Genomic DNA, 16,729 nt, shown 5'->3' with positions numbered 1-16,729 from the left:
TAGGGGCGCGAAGGTTGGATCCGCTCCCCGATTCGCGACTCCAGCAAAACGGACGCCACCAAGCGGGAAAACCGGGAACCAGCCGGAACAAGTCGCTTTATTTGCGCCTCTCCGCGTCTCTGGCGGCTTTCGCGGAGACGTGTTGTCGGTGCGGTGGCGAACAATGTAATTTGAAGAAGGTCCGAATATTTCTTAAGTTTGCTTGAGTGTTTATTAGTGTGATGAAGCCTCGGTAAATTGTTTCCTTTCATCACGTGTTAAAAAGCCGTTTACTCCACAACACACGGTCGCGTGCTTTCGATTTCTTGGATGGGGAAGAATCACGAAACGCGTTTTGATTTCTTGTCGCCAAAAAAGCCTCTGGACCACACCGAAGGAGTTGGGCTGATTTCGAAATTACTTGATTCCGGAAAACCTGCTCGCTGCATACGATTAATGAGGGTAATTGTCTGCTTTTATATGGTGGGGGATGCGTCTCTCCAAGTTAGAAGCAGCAGCAGCTATTGCGCCTCCAATATTTATATTATACCCCCGTCCAAGCCAGTAGCATTATGCGTCTACATTGCTCAAGTTGTCCGGCCACAAGAAAAAAAAAAAAAACTAAATTTTTCCGTTCAGGATTTGAAGTCAAGTTCAATGCAGAAAGGTTCTGCGTGAATCTCAGATGAAGACTCTCTTCAGTTTGTACGCATTCGACTCCATGCTGCCGGCTAGAACCATTTGGCTGAGTTTAAATAGTATCTCTCTGTCTGTCACATATACCTTGATTCAGCAGTTCACCTAATTGCTAGTCAACTAAGCTCCATATCTCAAACCGAAGAATATACTAATATCGCTTTAGTGGGACCCCCCATAGTACGTAATATAATACATAACCCGCATGTTCGTCAAAATGACTTCTGGCTACTAAAACCTGAACTGAAATACGAGTATCACCTGCTTAGTGGGGCGCCAGTGGGTTAACCTAAAGCCCCTCGATGTGTTTGCGTTTGTCTTGCAAGTAGCGTCAAATGCGCGAGTGCACGAGGTCCATGTCTCGAGCGGCCCTTGGAAGCAAATGGCGGCGCAGCACTGAAATGAGCGGGCCTTGGAAGCGAATGGCGGCGGAGCACCCGCTCATGGCACGTGTCTCGCGCGCTTCCACAACAATGGTTGGCGGTACTTGTAAAAAAACGCTTTTATCAAGGGGCTTTAGGTTAACCCCGTGGCTCGAGAAGCGCTTGCCTAAATTTCGTAATTTTCCTGCAGCCTGTGATGTTGACCGAGCAGACGACTGGAGCTGTTTCTTAAACGCGGATACGCACAAAAGCTCGATTTCGTGAACAGATAAGTCGCATGGTCGAGGCATGCGAGTTAGCTGAAGATTACTCTCACTGGAACAATTCTGTAGTCATCGCCGCTTTCCTTAGCTGATCAAAACTAATTAGAGTCTATTACCGCCTCTCCGAAGCCCACAGTTTCGGTTTTGAACGGAATCTCCGAAACAAAAGTTTGACATGAAAAGAACAAAAAACACCGGGAGAGCAAAACTATGCTCTCCAAGTTTATGTACACCGGCTACACTTAACCGTCGCAGTTCAAAAACCTATTAAATAGGGCATTAAACGAAAGAAAATCTGCTAAATTGAGTGCGCCACCCGTTCAGGCGGCCCGGCCTAGCCGACGCGACCTGTTCCCAGCCGCCATGCTTGTTTGGTGGTGGCGCCCCCTATAGGCCATACTGCTAACACGTCGTGCAAAAGACAGTCTGTGCAGACACCGTCTGAGACGTGTTCCTTCCTTGTATGACGGTCACGCTGGTCATAGGAAAAAATGTCCGCAAACATGTTTGAAGCAGACTTACGTATGAAGCAGACGTGCTTTGATTGCGCTTAAGGCGCCAGCAGATAATCCTGTCGTCGCGTCTGGAGCGCGCGCCGTGTCTTTAGTATGATGAATGATCAGCGGGACTGCGGCCTTAGAGACTTGTGCCTCCGGGAGTGCAGGGTGTAGAATACGATCCGATGTCTTATCCGGCAGGACGCCTTCCCTCCACCAGAAACTCCCCTGGAGGTATGGCTCCGTCACTCAACGCGGCGTCCTCAAACCCGGCAGCAGCAATCACAAAAAAAAAAAACAAGGCAAAGAAAAGAATGCGCCCGTAAGAGTAATAAGAGGTCCTTCGTTAGCCTAGAGCCTATATCAAAAGCCGCTACCGAGGAGGAGTGGTCGCTAAATGTCCCACGCGATTTATTTCTGCAAACAGAGAACCGGATATCGAAGGGGGCGCCTTTCGTTTATCGCGCTTTCGAGTCTCGCCGCACGGAGGAGGAGACATCGATGATGACACCAATATGGAGTCCCGCGATGCTTGTCTTTGCCCAGGCGCGGCGCGACTGGGTGCATGCCCACGCCGCTGCTTCCGGTTGACTCCTTTTTCCTTTTTTTGAGGGCAGCGGGGGGCCACGGGCACCGCCGCTGCGTCGCGTCTCGGTCTACTGGTCGGTCCGGGACGTGACGTCACGAGTCCAAGATGGCCCTGCGTCAGTCCTGGCTAGGGATATGTCGCGAACCTTCGTCGCATCTGAGGTTCGACTGGTTCGGCGAACCTTCGAACTTTAAGCGAAATTCGGAAAGAAGTTCGACCCTTGGCTAGTGTTGCTCGGCTTAGTTTGGGGAAACAGATAATTTAGAAAGTAGCTGGTTTTATAATCTACGAACTGATTACATGTGTACTTTTTCATGTTAGTTTATTACTGTGAAACATTGAAACAACAAACCCAACTGATATTGTGCTTTTCCTTTACCAGGTGACATCAGCTTGTTTTTAATTCTCATAGATGCCTACGAATGTCTAACTTCAGCCGAACCTCGTGTCGAACTTTCTGTTGGAAGTTTCGAAGAAGTCGAACCCGGTGAAACTCGAATCTCGGCAGGTTCGCGACGTCCCTAGTCCTTACCGCTATCGGGGGTAGAAGACCCAACCGTCGCACCCCTAGTGGATAAGTTGAGAACCACAGCCACGGGGACAACAACAACGGAGTTGATTTGTTTGTGTTTCTCAGCTCCGTTGACGTAGTCTAACGTTGCGTTGGCGCTCGGGTGGGGGCTCGCGTTGAATCAGTGCAGCACCAATCAGTCGAGAGTTTCAGCACAACCCTGACGAAGCACTCGTGCCAAATGTGCTTCGCGTTCGGTCGAGGAGTAACGTAAATAATCTAGTCAACGCACCAAGCTCTGCGGAAAACAAGCTGGACAAAGCGCCCCCTACCACTTCGATCTCCCAGCCAATAGACTCGCTGCATAGTTTTCTCGGCACTGCGTTGAAATAAAAGACATCCGTCATATTTCTTCCGAGTATGAAATCCCTTAGGATAGATAACTGGGCAAGTTGCTAAAAGTTCATTTTGAAAAAAAGAAAAACAGCGCGACTGGGACAAGGACAAAAAAAAAAAAAAAGAGAACACAATACAGGTGCTGACTAACAACTGGTTTGTAGTTGGAACATAATTATGGACAAAAAATATGGAGTCATATTTCCCCAGTCAAAACTTCGCCCAGCAAGCGCGCGAACATTTGACTCCATATTTTTCTTTCTTTATTATGTTTCAATAACAAACCAGTTGTTAGACAGCGCTTGTCTTGTGTTCTCTTCGTATTTTTGTCTTTGTCCCAGTCGCGCTGTTTTTTCAACATGAAATCTCACATAAGGCTAGCGACGTTGCGAAGCATTTTAATGCTCACCAAACAATGCGAACCAAAGCACGCGCCGGAGTTGCGAACACTGATGCTGGCACGGGCCAAACTTTTCTTACAGGGTGACATGTATTAAATACACAAAGGAAAAAAATAAACTACGAAAACTCGCCCTTGGCATGTACTAAACTACCGCGTAATGCTCGTTCATTTACAGCAGAGACACGAGACACCTGTTAAGGCGGACTACATTCCCGCTGTATGAGCATACAACTACACAGCACAATTTATTCCAGAGGGGACAACCCACGCCTGACTGACTGTATTACGCTTGGCTGGGATTATGGCATTGTGCTTAACGAAGGAAAGGTATTTGAGACTGCCCGTGAAACATACAGCCGGGTGTGAGCTGCCAGGGTGTAAAAACCTTCGCTCAGGTAAAGCAGCTTCTTTATTTCATAATACCATACCACTGATCCAATTCCTACAACGGTCAAAACCGTAGTAGGAATAGTTACGGAAGTAAACATAGGGGGGCACGGCACGACTTCTGAAGCTATACAAGCGCTTGTGTATTGTCTTGTCGGGTACACTCACAGACAAAGTCTTTACATCTATAGAGTAAATTTACACAGCCGGTGTAGGCGGCGTGGATAAAGTAAACGTGAGTAAAATGCTAGCAACAAACGTCTACCCCGTTTCAACAGACAAAAAAAAAAAAGAGTTTCGTTATTCTTTTTAAAATGAAACATTTGCGAAGATCTGCCCCGTAGGTGAAGAAGTCGATTTCGTTAAAATGTGTGGCAGGTTCGTGGGATTGCATGTAGGCGTGCCTGATGCCGGATGTTATAGGTTTCCTTTATTTATTTATTTATTTTCCCTTCGTTTTCCTTTTTCTTGTTTATTTCTGTTTTTGCGGAGCAATAAACTTTTAGTTGTAACACAGCGCTGTGTCCGTGTGTCTCCTCGTCCTGGTGCTATACGTCTTTTAGTGCCCTTCCCACCCAAACAAGGATCTGCTGCGCTGATCTTCCTTATACGTAACAGATCAAAAAAGAGACGATCTCGTGAAGAAGGTGTATAAACGCAGACAGCTTTATAATGACATAGTTTGGCCTGCCTCCAAGGCTATATTTAATGACTTCGATGGTGCACTTTGTGTAGGATTCGAACATGCAGGCGTGAATGGTACACTTCAAAAGGCAAGGGGCTTCTGCTGGAGCCCATATAAATGAAAGGCATCCTAACGTTTTACCGCGGAGCTGTTAAGGGCTAGTTCCCCCCAGAATCGTGTCCGCCAGCAAAAAAATGTCGACACAACACTCCGGACAGCTACCGCCATCTATGAGCGACGGCGGCATCTAGACAACAGGATAGCCGGTTGTTGCCGCCGTCGTTCATAGATGTCGCCAACTTTTCCGTCCTTTCCATCCACCCTGGCTTGCCGACTTGCGGCCGGTCATTATTTTATTCCCACCATAGTACAGTTTTGCTGGTCTTCCCTCTTCACCAAAGTAAAAAAGGCTAAATTTTTTTTTTTTTTTATGGGAACAGCGAGTATAGCGGACAGGCACTCGGTCATTATATTGCTTTATTGAAATGAACTAATGTGAGAAATTATACTGGCCGGACACACTAGAAAATATGTACAGTTCGCTACGCAAAAACTGTTCAGCCAATGATTTTTTATATATATATTTTTATATTATTGCAAGATTTAGCTCAAAGACTTTTTTTATTATAACCCCATCAAGGAACACCGACAGTCGCCATTTCGGGGTGCTCGAAGCGTGTGATTGGATACGAGGCTTTGTCAAAAACTAACGCAACACTAATTTTTTTTTTTTTTTTTTTTTTGGGGGGGGGGGGGGGGGGGGGAACGATTTGATTTGATTTTACGCCGGACGTTGACGGAGCCATCGTGCCCGATTCTCGGAGAAGGTGACCAAGTCATGGCGGACTCGACAAATTGCCGCAAAAGCCACCAGACGGCGCACACCTTTTTTTTTTAAAAAAGGGAGAGGCGTTTATACTGAGAGAGTTCGGCCTTCTTAAGAAAATTCGGATGGTCTAGCAACCACAGCAGCGTATTCTGACAACCGGGGGACGACTACTTCCGTCCGCCATTTTGGAGCTCAGATTCATCGAAATGCTACGGGAGTTTTCGGGAATACAGAAAACAATTAAGTAACGCCATTTTATGTTATGCCGAAATACAACGGTTCTAGCAGGCAACAAGATCCGCCCGTTAAACAAACTCTCTCAGTATAAACGGCTATACGAAAAGGCTCTATTTCGCTCCACATTGTCCGCGTGCGCGTGAAGAACAAGAAAAAGAAAACGAAAGTGTCTTTTTCAGCTCACAGTCGTACGGAAAGCACGCACCTTCTTCTAAGCAAAGACACTATAGACCTTTCCAGCGCTTATCACCCGAGCGAAGAAGGCTGAGTCGATGGGCCCACACGTGACACCCGCCCCGTCGTGGAAGACAGCTACCGCGCAGGCTCAGAACGCCTCCCGTAACCCAGTAGACAAAGACGGCAGCGCGCAGGAGGAGGCGATCGTTGGAAAAGGTTTATATATTGTCGTGGACAGCTAAAAAAACTCGGGGCGTGGCTTAACACGTTTCTGGCGTCGTGATTGGTTCTTCAGCGTTCTTATCGGCTAATGCCGGAATCTGATTGGCTGCGGAACAATAATGAGATACAGAGAACTCGCCACGCATTGCGTTTTTCTTCTTTTTTTTTTTTTTGTTATGCTGTCAGTGGTTATCCGGAGCGCAAGTTCGTCTGCGTCTTGCACAGGGGGTGGCAGTGATTCTAGAATGACGACCAGCTCTCATTGACTCCGATTGGAAGGATACCGTATTTACTCCAGTAATAGTCGCACTATTCATGAACAAGGCCTCTGCTTTCCCACGGAACACATAAACAGCCAATCATTGCGTTGCGCATAAATAACATAGCGAATAACCATATCGAGAACACGATTTTCCATACAAATGCAATCCATACAGATGGTATCTTCGCACGAAAACGTTATCTCTGTCCTGTAAACAGCCGAACTCATGCAGTCGATCGCGGTGATTGGCAATCTGCGTGCTCGGCGGAAAAGCGAACACTCAGGTTTTCTTCATAAACAGCGCGGCTATAACTCGAGTAGATACGGTAGCGGGTAGACTTTAATGCTAGCTGCCTTAAGGTTCACCCACTATCCCTCTAATCAAAGCCAATCAAAGCTCGTCGGCGTTCCGACGCCACTGCCACCTTTTACGCCGAGAGGCAGACGAACCTGCGATCCGTATACCCTATTCATCGTTTGCTTTCATCCTGCGAGCTTGAACGTGTAATCTTCTCGAGCTCTGGTTGGCTGACCTCCGAATGCAACGAAGAATACAAGGTTTTACTAAGCAATAAAAGGGTTGCCTTGTTATCACCTATGCTTCCTCATATTTGTCCGATTTCATTCTCTTCGCTACCATATTGATTCAGCGTCAGCGTCTACCTTTTTTTGTACCTTGCGTTGCACAACAAAAACATGACATTTCAGTTTTATTTGTTTTGTCCTCATTTTAGTGAGACATGTATATTGACATAAAACATCGGTTTTTTTGTTTTGTTTTTTTTAGGTCGGCGCATTACATTGTTACCCTACACTGGATACTTTGACGGCAGCCTTTCGGTCGTGAAACAAAACATAATAATATGGATTATCGTTTGTTTGTTCTAGGTGAGTCACGATCTCAACGTGAACGCATTATTCCTTTCCGTTGATGGTACTGTGTTATGTAATCACTGAACAGTAAGGGTACCGGTGAAACTTCAGGCGTTTCATCTTTTTATACATAGCTTAATACCTTTAAAATGGTATGAAATAAGTTAAAAAACATTTTTGCCTAAATTGCTCCGTCGTTTAAATGCGGTATAATTTTGCACCGTAATATACTGCATAAACATTTTTTTCTTTCAACCGTTTAAAAGCTTCTATGTAAATTCTAGGAATACTTATCGTCAATACCTATAAGGCCTGCTATCACATTTAAAATAAATTCACATAATTTTCTGATCTAAATCTCTGAAGACTAGCCCACGACTTTTGTTCTAACGTTACTGCAGTTCGAACGTTCATCTCTTACTCTGCCTATATGGACACAACAAGACCCCTGATAACTGTATTTTCCCTTCGGAAGCATACATATTATATCACATTAATTGTGCGCACTACTCACGTACGCGTAATTGGAGCGGGTATATAACAGATGCATGGCCGTCTGCTTCCTTTGTTACAGCCCAAGTCATATACGCGATAGGGAGTAAGGTTCGTTCAGTAATGTTGTCGAATTTAATAAGAAACACATAACAAACCACATGAACATACCTGTGGCAGCAAATGAATGAGCCCACAAAAGAGGTCGTCATAAAGGCAGCCGCGACTGGCCGTAAGTCTCATGTCGGAAGCTGGCCGCTCTAAGACGGAGCGACGACGTGGAAATGAAACCGGGTAATTTGTTAATTATCGAAGAGCTCTGTGTTGGTTTGTACTGCGCATTAGCGGTGTGGCAGTGTCTCTCTTGTTGCAACAACCTCCGCCCATAATCGGGCCAACTCAATGCAATGACGTCACGTTGAATGAATATGACGGATTGTACCTCTGAATTGCGGAGCTGTTGTTTGGTGTTGTTGTTGGTGTGTTTATTGAATAGTCGAGCTGAGCGCATGCTGTAGGTGGAATGCAATCTGGGACATCATACCGGCGCCATTTTGATGAACGACTATGCGCAGATTTGTAATCATTCAGTGAAGAAATCCTTGGCATGTTTGGCACAGGCCAATCGTAGTTGAACCGGTCGTCTCTAAAGAGGCGTATTGAAACTCTGCTACATTTAAAAGTGTGTTCATTTTTAATCTCGGTAGTAGCCGCCAGCTAATGACAACTCTGGTAGCTATATACCTCTTGATTTTTATTCGGTAATCACGCAAGAGGTGAAGGAATTGCCTGACTTGTCTTTGTACACGGGAGCAATGACGCGGCAAACCTAAATACGCCATACAATTGCCCAATACTTAGTGACGGCCAGCCACGCAGTAATTCCGTTATCACAGCAGCATGGTCTGTTTGTTTGTTTGTATCTTTCAGAGACCAAGCAAAGAGGATGGTCTAGGAGAACAAAACGCAGCAAGCTGTGGTTGAAATGATTCTTAATTGCTGACACCATGTTTTTTTTTTGTTGTTGTTTTTTTTTCTTATCACATCGTTACTTGCAGAACCCCATATCAAACAATCCAGCCATCCTTCGGCATTTGACGCAAAACTCGGCCTGGGTGTTATGGAAAGTATGCAAGGATATACGATCGAAAATGGAGCTCTGTAAAATAAATGCAACTAACTATCCTACTTGGAAAGCGAACAAACTTCTATTTATAAAGATAGCACGTCAATACAGAAAGCGACGGCTAAGCGTTGCATTAAAATGCATCGAACTTTTGAAGCCAAGTAAGAAACCGCCATAAAATTTGAATTTTTTCATTATTCCTTATCACCTAGACTCAAAGCTCCACGGAAATGTACAATTACATAAACCTTACCAGTTACATCAAGAATATTGGTAAAGCTTATTAAACATTTCACAGAGCCCCTTTATGACCTCTGCGTCGTAATCAAGACATCAAAACATAAAATCAGCAGGATGTGTAAACATCATGTCATCGGCCCACCTTCCAGAAAACATACTTCTCTCCTAGCGTAAAGAAGGCATGTGGGAGAATATTGACCAAGACGTCCTACGTATTTGGATAGATTCAATATCCATCTGTTTGTCGGCACAAACAACTTTAATTCACAACTCCTAACAATAGATATTATGCTGCAAAAGATCATAAATATTTCCTGAACCTTCTAAAAGCGATGACGGATTTAAAAAAAAAATTAAGTATACGTTCTACATTCTGTGGGAACAAGCGACTCACCTGATCACATTCGGTCGGACCACTTCCCAGACCCACATGCCCACGATCCGTCAAGCACACTTCGTCATCCACTCTTCAAGCAGACCGCGGCACCACACACACTCAACCTATCCTCTGTTTGCACAAACACTGTTGATCGTCTTCTCAATCCACTCCTCCCTCAGACGTTGCAACGGCAGCTCGCTTTCTATGCACACACCAACAATAATCCCTCGGAGAAGCAGATTCGCTAAGAGCACTGTCTTATCTTCAGAGATCGCCGTTACCACCTACCAATCCTGGTTTTCAGCAGGCGTTGCAAACGCCAGAGTCGAAACAATTCCTCTTTTTCTTTTATCAGCTTGAATGCACGCAACTTATCATCAGCCCCTTAACGCAGCCGAAGTACCTGCTACGTTTACGTGTCCAAACGTCGCTAGAGGATGCACTATTTCTTCAAAACAGTGGCTACCACTTAGATGCGTCATCCAAAGTCTACCACATCCGAAGCCCGAACTATCCTTGAAATCCTACTAGAAGATCACTGCTAAACAGCCCAATCACGCGTTGAGTTGGCACGTCCATACCACGAGAGCCACTCATCAAAATGCCAAGCACAAACTCTTCCAGCAAGCCTTGCCTTTGACAGCACTCGTCACCGCCGCTGTGATGTCCAAATCACTGTCGAAGATCCGTCAGTTACTACATCCAACTCGACGCAGTCACATTACCGCGCCGAGACATCTGTACGTCAGGAGCCACAAGAAATCTTTTTGGAGAGACGGAGCCTCGTCCTCAAGACTACTCGCTGTCCCCGCAATCGAGCACGTTGAAGCGCGGAGGCACTTGCACTGCACCGTGACCAACTTGCCCGCGAGTTGGGCACACAACACGTGCTTGCCGATGGCGCCAGGCGATGCAGCAAGGGGTCAGTCCGCGGACCTCGGCAACGTCGTCGTATCGTCAGGCCAGCCGCAGCCGTTCGCTTCCTTCCTCGCCGAGGCTAGCTCTGTTCCGGGACTAAACTATAACGGGACCGACCCTCTCTCTCGGCCCTAGTCGCCCTCTCCGCCGTCGATTCGGGGGAGGGAGGGAGAAGAACCCGTCATGTAGGACGACCGACTCCGGATAAGCAGCGTGCATCGAGGAGTGCGCTGCTGTACTCTGTTTCACCTTACAATGGACCGCGACAGACGCCACGAGTCATCGAAGTCAATCGAATGCCACGTGTGAATGTACACGTGACCTTCGGAAAGGGCACACCGCTACGCGGAGGACGCATAGGCACGTGACACGCTCCGCACCGCCGGATTGGCTGGCACCGCTCGTAGCGTCCGTTGCGCTCCACCGCAAGGGGAAACAGTATAGACGGCAAGAAGAAGCAGGCAGGACCACCTCCACTCGCCTGCTAGAGGCGACCTCCTCTCGGTCCCTCTCGTCTTCGTAGACGCCACACTTTTTTTTTTTTTCGGTGGTGTCGCTGTTGCTGTTGTTTGTTGTCGTTGTCGTTGCGGCACTTGGGAAGAGACGTGTCACCCGTCCGATATCGGACTCGGCCGCGTGGCCCGGCATTGGTAATCGCAGGACCACCCGCAGGTTACAGATGCACAGGACCTCGTATCGGTGTTCGCCTTTTTTTTTTCTTTTTTTCTTTTCGGGGGAGGTTGCATTTTGGGCAGCCGGTGTGGACGGACCGGTCGCGACGGTCGACTAATCTGGACACATTTGCTTTCGGGGGTAGCATTTGGATTCCTGATCATACTTTGTTCCCTCTGTTTTCCGATTGGAGGTGCGAGGATGTGCGAATGGCGCAATGAACGCCACCAACACCACCTAGAATGATTGAAGCCCGTGCACTAGCATTTTCACCTCATCGCAGTGGACTCGAGGGGACACAATAACTGGGCACGAATGAGGCGTCAGCGTTTGGCTGGCCCCTCGTGTTCAGTCGGTCGTGCTCGGACCTAATTGCTGAGTTAACGCCACCCGGCTGTGACGACGTGGTGTTGGACGTACAAGAGGCTGTTCCCAGGCTTCGCTTCTTGCGGGTGGTGGTGTTGTCCGAATCCCCTCGTCTTTGACTGAGCTCTAGATGCCAGTCAGCACCGCTACCCTTTACAACCTCCTCCTCCTTCCCCCGATTGAAATTGCTATTCGCTCACTTCTAATTTTGGCGCTTACCGGAATTCGGTACTCTGGCAGATAAGAGGATAAAAATTTTGAAATGGGAAACACGCTCGTTTGACCGATCAACAAAGGTTTACTAGGTATGGGGCTACTGAGAAGGAATAGAAAAACGCGGGCTCGGAAACGCAAATTATTCTTAAGCAAAAATAAATAGGGTCACGCATATTGTTGTTGTTGCTTGTGCTTTTTTTTCGAACTATCATTTGCAGAGGTCTGGTTATAATTAAAGAGCCGAAGCCTGGTTCGTCATTCATAAGCGCCGCTCAAAAAATTGACCTGGGGCTCTGATCTGCACACTCGGCGAAAAAGTCGGCGAGGAATTGGACCGCCGTGATGGGCCGGCGCCGTGGTCAAGCGTGGCGCCGGCCAATCACGGCCGCCGAATTCCTCGACGACATTTTCGCCAAGAGTCCAAGTGAGAACCCCTGTTGTTTTTGAAGAGACGGGATCACGCACCACAGTTCGATTCTAACCCATGTTTGCACGCCTCTGATGTCAGGTGGCTCGTTCCCCGAGATATTAAGAGCCATTTCCTATATTGTGTCGAAGACAAACTTCACCGTCCCAAATACTTGACCATCACCTTTCCTCCTCAACTCTTTATCGCCTCGGATTATATATTTTTTTCCTTATCTTGGGAAAAAGAGAGGCCCACTGCTCTCTAGACTATTCCAATCATCGCCTTCTGCAGGTAGCCATCTTTGTCTACTGGGCTCTGGAACGCGTACTGGTCATGCGAAATAACTTTTTTTTTTGTCGTATATTAGACGCCGTGCATGAGTATACTGCCCAGTGACTCGGCAGTTTTCGCCTGGATGATAAGCGCTGGAAAGGTAGGAAGGCCAATTGTAACGGAACTTTTTAACCATATCGCACACATGTGATGGTGGTCAAGGCGCCTTCAAGATCGCAGCCTTTTTTTTTTTTTTCTAGGCAATTTAGGGAGCTTGTTTTATTATGGTGTCCGAACTTCGCGTCATCATTGACGTGCCACTGGTTTTAAGCTCGTGTACCTGGGAAACGGATAACCCTGCGTTGTTCATATAATCTCCAAGGTGCAAGAAAGAGTGGAGGTGGTTGGTTCCCGGTAACTCGACAAAGCTATAGTGGAACCCACCGAAGTGAGATCATCAACCGAGGAAACCAAGGAACTTCAAAAATAGCTAATGTTTCTCGCTTCAGACGCACTCATACACAGCTCTCTAAAAGCACCGGCATGTCACTTCGTAATGCTCAAGGATTTACTAAATATTGAGAAGCCTTCAGTTTTAAATATTGCATGACAAAGTTCTACAGGTCGATGCTCCGAGAGGAGTTCTTGCTAACTGTTCTAGAAGGCAGGGTTTCAGTACGTTCGAACAACAAAGGCAGTCTTTATCAATCAATCAATCAATCAATCAATCGATCAATTCATTCATGTTTATTTGACTCCAAGCATCTTCCAAGAACGAATAACTTGAAACTGCCTCCTGGCAATCTCCTAGCCGTCCTGAGGCTCTCGGTATGTTCCTTTGCGAACGTTGGAAGCGAATTATCAGGTGCATGAAAAATCGCTCCGCCAAACAGCTTCCAGCCCTTGTCATCTTCAACAAATGATCTTTTTTTATAAAAACAACAACGCGTAACTCTGGATTTAGAGTTGCTTGTTTTAAAACCCTCAGGAAACCATCCTTCAAACAAATTGACTTCTTTTTCTGTGTCGACCTAAAATGTCCCAACAAATAAGATTGAGCGGGCGGAAGGCCGGGGACGTCCCGCAACCGACTCGCAATTAGGATCATCAAAATTTTAGGAAGTTCCTCAAACGGACATATAAACCTCATTCGAGAACATCCGATAGAAGCTATCAGGCACGCGCCGCTCAAACACCCCCTCTCCAACCCCGAAGGGTAACATGGCATTTCCTCGTAAAAGCCGCAGTCCCCTCATGCGCCACGCTACGAGGAAACCAACGGACAACCACACACTGACAAAAAAACAAACAAACAAACAAAAAAACGTTTGTGTGTGTGTGTGTGCTGTGCGTGTGTTTGTGTGTGTGTTTGCGCGCGCGCGTGCGTGCGTGCGTGCGTGCGTGTATGTGTGTGTGTGTCTGTGAATGTGTGTGTTTTAAGAACACGGAGATTGCCCGCGGCTCAGAACAGAAGGATTCCATCGAATGATATGATTAAATCTAAAAGATGGGATGTACGCAGGTAAAATCAGCAAGTGAAGCGTTACTTCCATTGTCCCTTCGCTCATCGCTTTTTTTTTTTTCTTTTTTTTTATGTCCAGTATTTCGCGCTTAGTCACTCGCTGGGACCCTGCTATTTCTTGCTACGATTTATTGTCTCGTGTTCTGTAGGACGGCTAGCTTCTTGGGCCCGTTTGCTCAAAGCTGGTGAACTCTAACCGCGGGTAGAATATTCCCGCGTTTCCCTACAACGGGGAGTTTTAGGTCAGGTGATCGGCAAAGTAGGAACGCCGGGGTAAAATAGTACCCAGTACCCCACAATATGGCTGCTACGGCTGCTCCGTCATGCTTAGACACATTTATTTTTACCAAGATGCGTCATCCTCGTGTCACGAAAAGGACATTTCAACACAGAGTCTACAGCCGGCTTCGACGCCAGCTCGCCGACCACCCGACTTTGTGCTGCGATCAGCTGAGTTCAGCGGCTGCGCGACGGCGAGCGTGCTGTGGAAGCGGAACTACGTTTGACTGAATCACGTCAAGTTCGAGTAAGATCACGCACCACACCCTCTGAAATGAAGGACTCGTTGCAAGCGGGACCTTCAAAAATATTACTTAGCTGAGTGCTGAGATACTTCTCAAGTAAGTTGGTAGGTAAGTTGGCAGACGTTGTAGTCAACATCCTAGCTTTCTCTTTTTCACTATTAAAACCTGCCTTGAGCAGCGATCGCACGGTAGTGAAAGAAGTCACTCTCCAAATCACAGCCTCAAATCGCGGCGTCTGGTTTGTAGTACAGTTCGCCGTATATTGTGTTTGCTGGCACCCCTGACAACACCGACGACCCCCTTAGAGCGGGCGACGATTCAACGAAGGCAAGGCGTACTAAAACTTTCCTCAGAAGGAAAGATCCGTCCCCTCAATAGAAGATACCGGCTATGACGATCGGGACCATCCTTCATTAGAAACAAATGCCGGGTACCATATGCGATTGAACTTTGATACTGTCCTCTTCGAACTTGTACAGCTGGGAATTAAAAAAAAAAAAAGTTATATTCTGAAGAGAGATTATATGTTTTCTCTCGCCCTTGCCTTTTGTATATTTTTGTGTTCGAATGATTAGACGTCTTGTTAAGATTATAAATATAGATATAATAATGTCGCAGATGATCACAGTGAATCTGCAATCAAAAAGGAGTCAGGCGTGTTCGAGCGACAACATGAAACGGCGACAAAAGAATTGGACATTGGATGAACAATTACAGCTAATTCGGGCAGTGGGGGTGGGAAAATATCAAGTTACGGGGAAGTTCAGTCCTACAGTCACAACCCAAACAAAAAGAAAGGCATGGAACGATATTTCCAGAACCATGGGCTATGTGAGCATCCCACAACAGTTGCCGCAGTGCTGCTGGAGGAACTTTTTATAAAATACCAAAGAGACCATATACATCATACAAGAGACGCGGTATTTCGCATGCGGACACGATGACAGCATTGCCTGCGGACACCCTTCAGGCGTGTGCAAAAAATGTTTGCTTCACATATATGTGCGCTTCGAACATACCGGCAAAAGTTTTTGTACGACCAAAGGGACGAGATCATCAGAGCAATAAACCCGCCGCAAACAGTGTGGCTACAGACTGTCCTTTGTACGACGTAATCTCAGTGTAATTGCGGTTTTTCTCGCCAGGGGTAAGCAAGATTGACAAGCACGTAAAGACCCCGCAAGGCATACCGACGCCTACATAACCCACGCAAAGAAGATAAAAGTCTCGTCTTTCTCCGTCCCTCAAACAAAAAAAACATACATAAAGAAAAGGAGAAAGTCCATCCACAAGAGAAAAAAAAAAATTAGTAAATGTACATAAGTGATTTTTTTTTTTTTTTTTCTGGACCAGCGCTCGGGTTGAGTTCAGCGTTACGCGACGGCCCTCTTTTTAAATCTAAAACAATGCCGAGGCGAAATCACGCGCCCATCGATCAACATCTCAAAATGTCGGATGCATAGGCTGACCCAAAACGTGACGCCAACATTTCGCGCCTTGTCTTGGCTCGGACGCAACAACAACGTCGTTCTCTCCCGTCATCGTGCATGAAAGACCGCCGCAGTAGATGCATTTCCGAACGAAGGAGGTCCGCGTATCTGCGCGCACGCGAGCGTTGCAACCTCCACAGCCGTATAGATGTGTGTGTACACCGGTGTATGCGTTCTTTGTTCAGCTGAGAAGGACTCGAGAGGGCCTCTGTGATCGATGTGGATCTCCTGTTCTTGTCTGAGGTTGTAAGCTAGTGTCCACGGACTCTGCAAGCCACCGAGACGTATCAAAGGATGTAGGAGAGCCTGATTCAGTGACGACATTTAGAAAGGAAGTACAGGAGGTGCTGCTTACTAATCAATTAAAACGCATGACTTGCTTATGATTTCATCAGAGCCATCGTGTTGGTGGTCATTCTGTGCCATTCTTACTTATTCTTACAAAAATATATATACATATTTGGTGGTGGCAAATGAAAGTACGCGCTCATAAGCAAGGATCGCTTATAAGGTCATGTCTAAGGGGTCATGCGTAATGCTCATGTGTAATGAGCTTACACTTTAAAGGAATGCTCTACCGATATTGTGGGTGAAAACTTTTGATGGTAATGGCATTTATGGCCACCAATAGGACCATGTCACCCAGCGAACTGGGCAGGCACGCGCATTCCGGAAGTGGTGCCGCCGCCCTGCTACTTGTAGTCATCGCCTTC

Source organism: Ixodes scapularis, unplaced genomic scaffold (assembly GCF_016920785.2).
Source record: "Ixodes scapularis isolate PalLabHiFi unplaced genomic scaffold, ASM1692078v2 PGA_scaffold7__128_contigs__length_106722199, whole genome shotgun sequence".
Classification (NCBI taxonomy): Eukaryota; Metazoa; Arthropoda; class Arachnida; order Ixodida; family Ixodidae; genus Ixodes; species Ixodes scapularis.
This window is presented reverse-complemented; position numbering follows the sequence as displayed.